This window comes from Mercenaria mercenaria, chromosome 7, assembly GCF_021730395.1.
Source record: "Mercenaria mercenaria strain notata chromosome 7, MADL_Memer_1, whole genome shotgun sequence".
Lineage (NCBI taxonomy): Eukaryota > Metazoa > Mollusca > Bivalvia > Venerida > Veneridae > Mercenaria > Mercenaria mercenaria.
Window position 1 is genome coordinate 78734409 of NC_069367.1, and position 12535 is coordinate 78746943.

At 35.5% G+C, this 12535-nt stretch overlaps 1 protein-coding gene across 4 annotated transcripts in view; it reads left to right on the plus strand.

The window, feature by feature from the left end:
- Window positions 1-12535, plus strand: part of LOC123543177 (uncharacterized) — a 58453-nt gene that overhangs the window by 13416 nt on the left and 32502 nt on the right. For 3 of the 4 annotated variants that reach the window (XM_053548726.1, XM_053548728.1, XM_053548730.1), the window contains 3 exons: window positions 6665-6783; window positions 8126-8243; window positions 10523-10669. The gene's annotated coding sequence lies outside the window, so the exon portion shown is untranslated. Of the gene's footprint in view, window positions 1-6664; window positions 6784-8125; window positions 8250-10522; window positions 10670-12535 lie in introns of all 4 variants that reach the window. The other variant, XM_053548729.1, reaches the window with a different exon arrangement.

Below are 12535 nucleotides of genomic sequence, written 5' to 3' on the forward strand. Positions count from 1 at the left end.
GAGCATTGTAGGGCTGCTGGAGTAGACGGCCCTTATTGTTTTTGGGGTCACTTTGTCAAACGTCAAGGTCACAGGGGCCTGAACATTGAAAACCATTTCCGATCAATAACTAGAGAACCACTTGACCCAGAATGTTGAAACTTCATAGGGTGATTGGTCATGAAGAGTAGATGATCCCTATTGACTTTGGGGTCACTCTGTCAAAGGTCAAGGTCACAGGGGCCTGAACATTGAAAACCATTTCCGATCAGTAACTAGAGAACCACTTGACCCAGAATGTTGAAACTTCATAGGATGATTGTACATGCAAAGTAGATGTCCCCTATCGATTTTGGGGTCACTCCGTTAATGGTCAAGGTCACAGGGGCCTGAACATTGAAAACCATTTCCGATCAATAACTTGAGTACAACTTGACCCAGAATGTTGAAACTTCATAGGATGATTGTACATGCAAAGTAGATGACCCCTAATGATTTTGGGGTCACTCTGTTAAAGGTCAAGGTCACAGAGGCCTTAACATGGAAAACCGTTTCCAATCGATAAGTTGAGAACCTCTCAACCCAAAATGTTGAAACTTCATAGGATGATTGTTCATGCAGAGTAAATGACTCCTATTGTTTTTGGGGTCACTCCGTTAAAGGTCAAGGTCACAGGGGCCTGAACATTGATAACCATTTCCGATCAATAACTTGAGAACCTCTTGATCCACAATGTTGAAACTTCACAGGATGATTGAACATGCAGAGTAGATGACCCCTATCGATTTTGGGGTCACTCTGTTAAAGGTCAAGGTCTCAGGAGCCTGAACATGGAAAACAATTTCTGATCAATAACTTGAGAACCACTTGACCCAGAATGTTGAAACTTCATAGGATGATTGAACATGCAGAGTTGATGACCCCTGTTGATTTTGGGGTCAGTCTATTAAAGGTCAAGGTCACAGGGGCCTGGTCATGTAAAATCATTTCTGGAAAATAACTTGAGAACCACTTGACCTAGAATGTTGAAACTTAATAGGATTATTGGACATGCAGAGTAGATGACCCCTATTTATTTTGAGGTCACTTGATCAAAGGTCAAGGTCACAGGGGCCTGAACAGTGACTTGAGAACCACTAGACCAAGAGTATTGAAATTTAGAGGGATGACTGGACATGCCAAGTAGATGATCCCTATTACACCCAACCATCAGTGTCTCTTTGACTTTCGCTCCTGACCCCTATTGACTTCTTGCCTATAGGACTTTGCATTGGGGGAGATATGCGCATTTTTACAAAAGCAATTTCTAGTTACAGTCAGAAATTACTGGCAAATGGTTGGCCGAATACACCATACTTTTAGTTACAAAAGTTTACACACCATGTGGGTCAGAAAGTACGAAATTTACGTTCTTGAACGTATATGTGAATCGTTATGTTTGAAATGTAAACAAAGGACTAAAAGTTGCTGTTTTCATGTACATGGAAAAGATCGAACTGTGAAATCTGGTCAATGTTCCCGATACGGAATATATATGAACATTTGTCAGATTTAGGCTATTGTTACATTAGTATGTCATATTCTTGGCTGTGGTGACGTTTTTTTACGATATTTGGCTATGGTGATATTATTTTGTCAGATTTATATCTATGGTGAAATTATGTCAGGTTTGTGTGGCTACATATATAATGTTGTCAGATTTCAGTCTTAAGGCCTCAACAAATTAAAAAGTTGTTCATCGGATTTGCCACTCGTATATTTTCAGAAACACAAAAAAAAAATATTATTTTTTGTTTTTTGCTTGCGCTCGCCCCATTGAAAAAATCAGCTCAAAATCAAATTTTTTTAGTGCGCTACTTTTTACGGACGTAAAAGTGTACAATGCTTATAATTTCAGTTCAAGGTTGTTCTCAAATGGATTTTAATTAAAATAAATACACTACTCATATCATACACATAAGTTCTTATTATTCTTTATGCAGTAGATTTTCTAATTTCAATTACAGCTCAATCATGTATTAATAGATATGAAAAACATACTAATACAGTTATAATCATCCTTTATTTTGGTAAGGTCTATTACTGATGCAGTCCCGTTTTCTCTCAAATGTTACCAATTACTAAGCTTGCAAATCGATATTTAATAGCAAACTGGTGAAGAAAAACATCTATATTTGATAACACATTCTATTTATTTTTGGTAAGGGTAACTACTTACTGATGCATGTCACTTATCTGTTTTCTGTTTTTCCTACACTATGTACCCAGATAATCCTAACTTGTTCAGCTGACATAACTCAGTGCAAACAGGTTTCAAAATGACGATGTATTAGTAATTTTCCATGTCTTTTTTCATGTTTTTAATGTTTAGTAGATGCAATGTTAGAGTAAAACATTGATAGCTGTAATATCTGTATTAATAACATGTTTGTTACTAAATTGATCAATCGACAAGTCACAGTATGTTGCATGAAATCATTAAATGAAGTCTTCAAAAGAACAATGTTTTATGTTTCTAAACTGTTTTTAATGTACCAGAACAATTGCAATAAAGACCACATTTTTACTTACTGGTACTGATGATAAACACCGACGAGTTAAAGGTTGACCCCTTTGGAACATATTTGATTGCAATCCGGTTTTAATATTATAAAAATAGAAACACACCATCTAATAGTTTCCATTTACACACGAACAGTGTGTTCAATAAAAACAAAATTGGTAAATATTGTGTATAAATAAATGACTTATATTTATCTGTATAAAAATATTTATCCTAAATTACTTGGGAAGAGGGTGTTTTTTTTGCGCATGCTTGCCACATGGGGGTCTGACATTGGGTCACTTTTCATTACTTGATCAGGAATAACTGTTGCAGCTTTTTGGGGAAAGTTTTAATATAATACTATGAAGAAAATTTTGTAAATGACAAAGTGTTCGAATTTATCATCAGTCAGCCTGCTTACAGTCCCCATTTTACTAACCTCTTTCAGGGCCTCACTTTGTGTGAGTTTGCTAACTAAATATAAATCTGAATTATGTAAAGTTTTCAGCAAATGTTCAGCTTTATTTTGATAACAACCATTGATTACAAATTGCAGAAATAAAAAAGTTACAGGTAAAAAACCTCATTTTCTGTTCGGGTTTATCATCAGTACCAGTATTAGTTCAATAAACATCTCTTTGACAATGTTTAACAGTATTAAAGTTTGAAATTCATTTTTATAGCTTAAAAACTGTATTGATTATGAGGTGGGTTTAGATTTGCAGATAATTCCTGACTGGTATGGGAAACAGTGCTGGATAAATAGAAACTTAGAATGGATAAACACCTATATAACCAAATGAAAACGTAGCTATTCGTCTGTGCTGCATGAACTATAGATGCTCGAAGTTCTTTGACCTTGCCCACCCCTGTAGGGATGTGGGATTCTTATGTCCAACTGGTGATTGTTTGCCGGCGGACAAGTGCATTTTTCATTCTGTGTGTCCACGGACAAGTAGACATTTTCAGGTATAAATGAGAAACAAAAAAATTTGAGGTGTATTGCTTCAAGTGTTGGAGAGTGAAAATGATTTAATGTTATATTACCATGATGTACTGCTGAAGCCTCTCGATTGCTGCAGATTTAGAAAAAAACAACATACGTCTATGTCTTTAAAGCATCACTTTCCATGATCTGATGGTTCTTTGGCTAGTTGCATAATCTACATGAAAGTATAAAATTAGAAATTTAACAAGCTTAAAAAAGTGATTATGAAGTGGTTTAGATTCCAACTGCTAGACAATAAGTCCTGTCAAAGAAATCTTGAGCATAGTCACCAATAAACCAAAAGCACACGAGCATCGCGTCTGACTAAACAAGTCGAACGTTTTAGACTTCCCTGAATTCCTCCAGCTTTCACCATTACATGGCAGTGTTTCCGGCAAGGCATCAAAAGATCTCGAACCCTGCTTACACGATTTCAGACTTTTATAAAATTTAAAAGGCAAATATTTTAACAGCTTATTTTTTACCACAGTTACTGTGATATGCTTTTCTTTTCATTGTCCTAAATAAAGAACTCTCAAGTCTATTTGCAGTTTGCAGTTTAATGAAGGTTTAATATTACAATCCGAGCGAGTGGACAAGTGAAAAATGTGTGGATTTCCACATCCCTGCCCTGTCAGTCTTCATTCCCCCCCCCCCCCCCCTCGCCACACACACACACCATGCACACACATACTTTTCTTCCCTACTTACCATCTGAAAAATATCAAATTTAATAATAATTATTCATAAATCTCATCCCATTTAAACAGTATCAAAATATTCCATTAGGACCCCTATAAAATCTTTTACACTATAAAATATACAAGATATTAAACAAACGCAACTCTTCTGAAACAGTACGGTGTGAGAGAAAGAGATGGATGGAGAAAGGGTTGGGGGTTACAGAACTTCGGACATTGGTGGTATTAAATAATTTCTTACATAATTACATAATAATTTTGACTTTTATATTGAATTATTTTCAAGGGTTTATCCAGATTTTTGCAAACATTGCTATTTGCATAATATTGAAATTATGAAAAAAATACTTGACTGTAGTGGGCATACATATAACATCTTGTAGAATTAATGGCAAAGTTTGAAGACAACACCTCTTATAAAGTAAAATAATGTTTACTATAATCAGACCATGTACATGTACATGTCAACTCATTCATTTCTATAGAATACTAGTCAGTTAGGTGTTTATCCTTCCCGCGATTTTGTGTAAGTTAGGCTTTTATCCATTCCTCATGTAAATTGGGTTCGGTTTTTATCAACTTGAAGTTAGGTTTTTGTCCCTTTTCTCACTGTCCGTACATTTGAACATGTATTGTGTCAACATGTAGTGGGTTAACAACAAAGTGTAAATGGGCCTATAAAGCAGTATATATTTGCTTTCAAACAACAAAATAGTAGAGGCATCAAAAGCAAATCAGTATTTTTTAAGATTTTTTGTAAAATATTTCATTAATTTAAAAAAGTTTGCCTTGTTCGTCGGTATTCGACCTGAAAACACAAGGGTTGATATATTTAACATGATACATTTTGAAATAAATATACACTTGATCAATGGAGACAGACATAACAACCGAAACATTCCTTTATACATCGAAATTACACAGAAAACAAAGTTGTATCGGCTTTACATCTGCCATATTGGCACTGAGTTAGGGTTGCTGAACAGAGTTAGGATTATTCGGGTACATAGTGTGTTTTCCTGTCCAAATGATCAGCATTTGCATACGAAAGTTGGTGGGGTAAGGACGAAAACATTACGATCAGTTTCGATTTTCAAATTCTCCAATCATTTAGTAGACTAATGTTAATGAACGTTAATCTCCATTTCAGACCTTAATTGAGACTTTGTTTCAACAAATTTAATATGTTATGAAAGTTTAAAGTTAGAAAAAGAGCTGTACATAAGACATCATGCTCGACTTTTCTGAATCAGAGCTTTGCCAGTAAAAGGGGCATAATAGTCAGAAGCTTTGAAAGTAACATTGTTATTGGTCATTAAAACTTAAATAAAAATATTCTACATTTAAAAAGGGTCATAACTCTGTCTAAATTCAGACTTAAGAGTATTGTATCTCCTGGTGTAGACTGACAGTAAATAACTATTCTTAGTTTCAAATAAAAAGCTTGAATAGGTCTATTAACACTTACACAGAATTTTTGTGTATCAAAAACTTTGTAAAGTCAGCTAAAAATGCTACATTTTCTTAGCAGTAAATATTTGAATCACATATGTATGTGATAAGTATGGTTTAAGGTTATGCATTGTTGTTTATTACATATTTTCTAACAGCATTTTAAAAAACATACATTTAATATTTGATTACAGTGTAATATATGCCTATGTTATTACCTTTTTTCATGAGTTCGCTTTGTTGTGCGTCTGCAGGTCAGATTTTCTCAATCCCTTGGGAATTATTTTTTTGATGTAAAAGGGCTATACATTCTATTTTAAGGTTTTTATTAGTCACTCGAGAGCCAAATATATTTCTTCGCTCTCTCCTGATTTTCTCAAAAACCAAAAAAAATAAATTTAAATTAATATTTTGCTTGCTGCCTCAATTTTTTCAGAAAAAAAATCCGATGAACAACTTCTCAACTTGGTGTGGCCTAAAGGCTATTTTTAAATCAGATTCATGGCTACTGATTATGTGATAGCTATATTTGAATGGTATATAGGGGGCTATGGTGATATAAATGCATTAGTTTTAAGGCTCAAGTAATCATGTTTCTCTGTCAGATTTGTGATTCCATTGTCTGTCTTGTGATAACAAAAGCATCCGATGTTGCAAACTTCGATTTTATGCAAATTTTATCAGAGCTTTTATTTTATAATGTCATTTTTCTCTGCAAGGAAATTGTTTGTTAGTAGTGGCAGCTAACACTGGGTGACACAACTTAGTCATTTTGCTGGTAGGTCAGAGTGGTTCATTTTACTAAACAACAATTTAACAAAATATGATAATAAAGGTCAGAGAGTCTGTTGTACTCAAGTTGTCCATAAAGAAATTTACACAAAACCTTCAGTAGTTTAAGTTTCTGAAGGAATACCAAAGAATATAATTTTTTTGGTTATATGCAGTCCTGACTTCTTTCAATCATTTCTTTTAATAATTTATTTTCTGTGTTAACAGACTGACGAAAGAATAGAATTGAAACAAGGTCTTGGATTTGTTGACTACCGGACCAGCATGGTGAAACTGGCAAAGAATATTGCAAGAACTGCACAGGATATGATGAGTGTGTTAACATTGTTAGTAAAGTCAGGCTTTCCAGCGTTTGTACTTTTTCCTATTTGTCCTACTTTTCCTACTAATTTTTTTTTCTACTTTTGTATAAAACCAAAGTGTTTTGTCAGTGTTCAAAAAAGTATATACTGTTGTTTATGAAAATAGTTTTGATTCAATAGGTGCATCTTTAGTGCATTCAGTTGTGAACAGTGAAATGTCATGATTCCAGTGCAAAAGCCCTTTTTTTGTCCCCAAAAGCTCTTTTTGCCAAAGTTTATACCTTACATAAACTCCTACTTCTTTGGTTAAATTTCCTTATTTCTTCCTACTTTTCTCTTACTTCTTTGCCACATTTATTCCTATGTTTGGCTGGATTTTCAAAGAAAGGTCTGGCCTGTAAGGGCTGTTCGTGCGAATGGATGGGATAACAAGTCTCATATGAACCTTTTAGTTCACTCAATATCTGGACAAGTATTTCACTTAGGACATTGAAACTTACTTCATAGGTATGTTGATCTTGATGTGTACATGACCGCTACAGATTTTTGTGTCTCTGGGTCAAAGGTCAAGGTCACAGGGACCTGAACATTGAAAATGGTTTTGGTTCAATATCTGGACAAGTATTTCACCTAAGACTGGAATTTTATAGGTATGTCGGTCATGATGTGTACATGACCTCTATTGATTTTGGGGTCACTTGCTCAAAGTTCAAGGTTACAGGGACCTGAACATTGAAATTGGTTTCCACTTAATATCTGGACAAGTATTTGACCTAGGACCTTGAAACTTCAAACATAATATTATCTTGGTCTTGATGTGTACATGACCCCTATTAATTTTAGGGTCAAAGGTCAAGGTCTCAGGGATATAACATTGAAAAATTAATGGTCTTTTCCTTACTTTTATTTTTTTTACACCAATTAATTTCTTTAATTTCATTTTCTACCTACCTGTCCATTTCTTTTTTTTTCCGTATTCCACCAAGAGTGCTTATTTATTTGGAGGTTATTTATTGTATGCCTTTATTAGAACTTTAACTCTTAATCACGTAATTCAGAAAACCCGGCCAAAAAGCCATCGAGCATTAGCTGCTTGTTCTACATTTTTGTAATCATACAGTAACTATGGTAACTGTTAAACACAATAGTTAAGATTCGGTCATTAAACATCTCTTCAGAATAGATGAATAGTTTCCAGTTAAAATGCATTTAAAGTTTTTGTAAGAAGTACCAGTATAATTTTGCAAAGAAAGATTCCATCATGTCTGCATACAGTGGTGTGTAAGCCATGAATAAGTTACTATCTAAAGATATATTTTATACTGTGATACACATATTCAGCAAGGAGTTATTTTCTGTTCTTTAGGTCGGCAAATCTGGAACAATGTTGAGAACCTTGGACTACTGGCCAATCAGCTGACCATGGACTTTGATCTGCTAGCCAGTGACTCAAGAGTGTAGCGGCGTCTGCACAAAATGCAGAGGTATGTGTAAGCACATACAGACATTATTCTGCACAAAATTTCAGTTTTCTACTCTTTTGCCTCTTTGCATTGGCTGCCTGAAATTTTAAGTTTATTTATCGAAGATTTCAGTGTACTCTAATCAGTTTGAATAAGTAAATAACAGTCATTTAATCTGGTAAAAGATTACATAAATAAATTGGTAGACTGAGTGAGTTAAAATTCCAGACTTCTGACTGATATAAATGATGTGGAGTTTTTAGCTCACATGTCACAAAGTGACAGTGTGAGCTTTTGTGATCGCGCAGCGTCCGTCGTCGGTCCGTGCGTCCGTCCGTCCGTCCGTGCGTAAACTTTTGCTTGTGACCTCTCTAGAGGTCACAATTTTCATGGGATCTTTATGAAAGTTGGTCTGAATGTTCATCTTGATGATATCTAGGTCAAGTTCGAAACTGGGTCACGTGCGGTCAAAAACTAGGTCAGTAGGTCTAAAAATAGAAAAACCTTGTGACCTCTCTAGAGGCCATATTTTTCACAAGATCTTCATGAAAATTGGTCAGAATGTTCATCTTGATGATATCTAGGTCAAGTTCGAAACTGGGTCACGTGGGGTCAAAAACTAGGTCAGTAGGTCAAATAATAGAATAACCATGTGACCGTTCTAGAGGCCATATTTTTCATGGGATCTGTATGAAAGTTGGTCTGAATGTTCATCTTGATGATATCTAGGTCAAGTTCGAAACTGGGTCAGCTGCGATCAAAAACTAGGTCATTAGGTCTAAAAATAGAAAAACCTTGTGACCTCTCTAGAGGTCATACTTATGAATGGATCTTCATGAAAATTGGTCAGAATGTTCACCTTGATGATATCTAGGTCAAGTTTGAAACTGGGTCACGTGCCTTCAATAACTAGGTCAGTAGGTCAAATAATAGAAAAACCTTGTGACCTCTCTAGAGGCCATATTTTTCATGGGAACTGTATGAAGATTGGTCTGAATGTTCATCTTGATGATATCTAGGCCAAGGTCGAAACTGGGTCAACTGTGGTTAAAAACTAGGTCAGTAGGTCTAAAAATAGAAAAACCTTGTGACCTCTCTAGGGCCATATTTTTCAAAAGATCTTCATGAAAATTGGTCTGAAAGTTCACCTTGATGATATCTAGGTCAAGTTCGAAACTGGGTCATGTGCCTTCAAAAATTAGGTCAGTAGGTCAAATAATAGAAAAACCTTGTGACCTCTCTAGAGGCCATATTTTTCACAAGATCTTCATGAAAATTGGTCTGAATGTTCACCTTGATGATATCTAGGTCAAGTTCGAAACTGGGTCATGTGCCTTCAAAAATTAGGTCAGTAGGTCAAATAATAGAAAAACCTTGTGACCTCTCTAGAGGCCATATTTTTCATGGGATCTGTATGAAAGTTGGTCTGAATGTTCATCTTGATGATATCTAGGTCAAGTTTGAAACTGGGTCAGCTGCGGTCAAAAACTAGGTCATTAGGTCTAAAAATAGAAAAACCTTGTGACCTGTCTAGAGGCCATACTTTTGAATGGATGTTCATGAAAATTAGTCAGAATGTTCACCTTGATGATATCTAGGTCAAATTTGAAACTGGGTCACGTGCCGTCAATAACTAGGTCAGTAGGTCAAATAATGAAAAAACATTGTGACCTCTCTGGAGGCCATATTTTTCATGGGGTCTGTATGAAGGTTGGTCTGAATGTTCATCTTTATGATATCTAGGTCAGGTTCAAAACTGGGTCACATGAGCTCAAAAACTAGGTCACTATGTCAAATAATAGAAAAAAAACCACGTCATACTCAGTTCAAAACTGGGTCATGTTTGGACAGGTGAGCGATTCAGGACCATCATGGTCCTCTTGTTTATTTTTTGGCAATGGAAAAAAAAAGAGAAAAACAACATAGTGGCTTTGCGACCAGCATGGATCCAGACCAGCCTGCGCATCTGCGCAGTCTGGTCAGGATCCATGCTGTTTGCCAACAGTTTCTCTAATTGCAATAGGCTTTGAAAGCGAACAGTATGGATCCTGCCCAGACTGCGCAGATGTGCAGGCTGGTCTGGATCCATGCTGGTCGCAAAGCCACTATGTTAGTTTTCTCATGGCGTGGCTCAATTAGCCTGTTAACTAATGAACTGACATTGATGTTATCATCTTTTTAACTGTTGAATATCAGATTCTTTTGAATAGGACAAGTTGGATAATTTAGATTTTTTTGCAAGGATATTCCATTCAGCTATACGTGAATCACAACAAATAGAATTTTAATGTTTTTCATAGATTGCAAGTAGAATCAGAGTGAATATACAAGATCTGGGTAAAAGTTGTATAGAGCCTGTACAGGACCTTGGAAACTTACAGGCCAACCCAAGTGACTCGTACACTAAACAAGATATTTCCCAGCATGCACGCATTGTTACTGAAAAAGTAAGTTGTTGTTTCTGCTGCTGTTTTTTTTTATCCGCCTATAAGACCATCATTTTAAAGAGAAAATCCTGGTCCTACAGGCAAGTAAATATGGTTACTTGCAAGTTTGTTCCAAAGTAAATGTTTGAAAAAAAAGGGATAACTTAACAATACCTGAGGTATACATTTCATTCTTGGAATTCATGCTTTTGGGCGCCTCAACATTGTTGACATAGAATTACTTGTCCAACACCTCTTTAGACTCAAAATCTTGCTTGAGATGTGTGTCTTTCAAATGAGAAAGTCATCCAGCCACCTTGCAAAGGGTTGTTGGTCCTACTGTACTGTCCGGGGTTCAATTTCTGGGGGCGTCATATTTTTTTCTTGATTTGGAACTTTTAAAATAATTTAGAAACAAAAATTCATAATCTAATGTTCATAGTAAGTCCAAACTTCAATTTGAAAGAAAGATTATTTTTTAGCCAAATCTGGAGGCATGCTGCTTTAAGGACTGGAAAGTGATTTTTTAATTTTCATTAAGTGTTTGAAACACATGCACGGATCCAGTGTATATTTTTTGCTTGATATAAAAAAAATCCCTTTTTTTCACACAAATAATGACCAAAAATCTGGTCACAGTATCATATACATTGAAAAGGTGAACTATGCGAGCGTAATGCTATGGGAAGTTACTCAGCAAACTTGTAGAACATTCCAAAATCAGAGTTTATACACTTGCAGCCGCTACCTGCATGATCGCACCTTCGAAACATTTAAAGCCTTCCATAAATTATAATAATTACTAAATAAAACATAATAATTTCTTTCTGTTAAAAAAATTATTAGGTTAAAAACATTGATTTAAAGCAAATGTTCCCTGAATATATCTTATAATATGTAGTCAGCAGACTGGTAACAGATTGTTTACCCTGTGATACTGCAGTGCCACCTGTGGAGATAACTCTACTGGCTTTATCTTTTTTGGGCTCCATTGGATAATTTCATTAAAAAAATATCCAATTTTCCTTCTAGTAAATTAAAAGCATGATAAATCAGAAATTACAGCTGCTTAATAGTTGCAGTGGAACAAAAGCACATGAAGCAAAAAATCATTTCTTGCATAATACTGTGAAAACTAAACCACCAGCTTCCTGTTTGAATCCATTTTTAGCTCGACTATACAAAGTATGGAGAGCTATCCTACTCGACCTGGCGTTGGCGTCCTTCCGCATCCGCACTTTGGTTAAAGTTTTGATGCACTTTCTCTTTATCTTTGTTATTACTTGATGGATTTACTTCAACTCAAAATACTTGTTCCTCATCATCACCCACATCATATGGCACAAGGGTCATAACTCTGGCACCAATATTTTATGAATTATCCCCCCTTTTTACTTAGAATTTCAGGTTAAAGTTTTGGTGCACTTTCACTTTATCTCAGTATTACTAAATGGATTTGATTCAAACTTAAAATAGGTCATAACTCTGGCACCAATATTTCATGATTCATCCTACTTTTTAGCTCACCTGAGCATGAAGTGCTCAAAGGTGAGCTTTTGTGATCGCCCTGTGTCCGTTGTCCTCAGTCATTCGTCCATACGTCCGTCCGTAGTCCGTCGTCAACATTTTGACTGTTAACACTCTAGAGGTCACAATTTTGGCCCAATCTTAATGAAACTTGGTCAGAATGTTACCCTCAATAAAGTCTTGGACGAGTTCGATATTGGGTCATCTGGGGTCAAAAACTAGGTCACCAGGTCAGATCAAAGGAAAAGCTTGTTAACACTTCTGAGGTCACAATTTTGGCCCAATCTTAATGAAACTTGATCAGAATGTTACCCTCTATAAGATCTTGGATGAGTTCGATTTTAGGTCATCTGGGTTCAA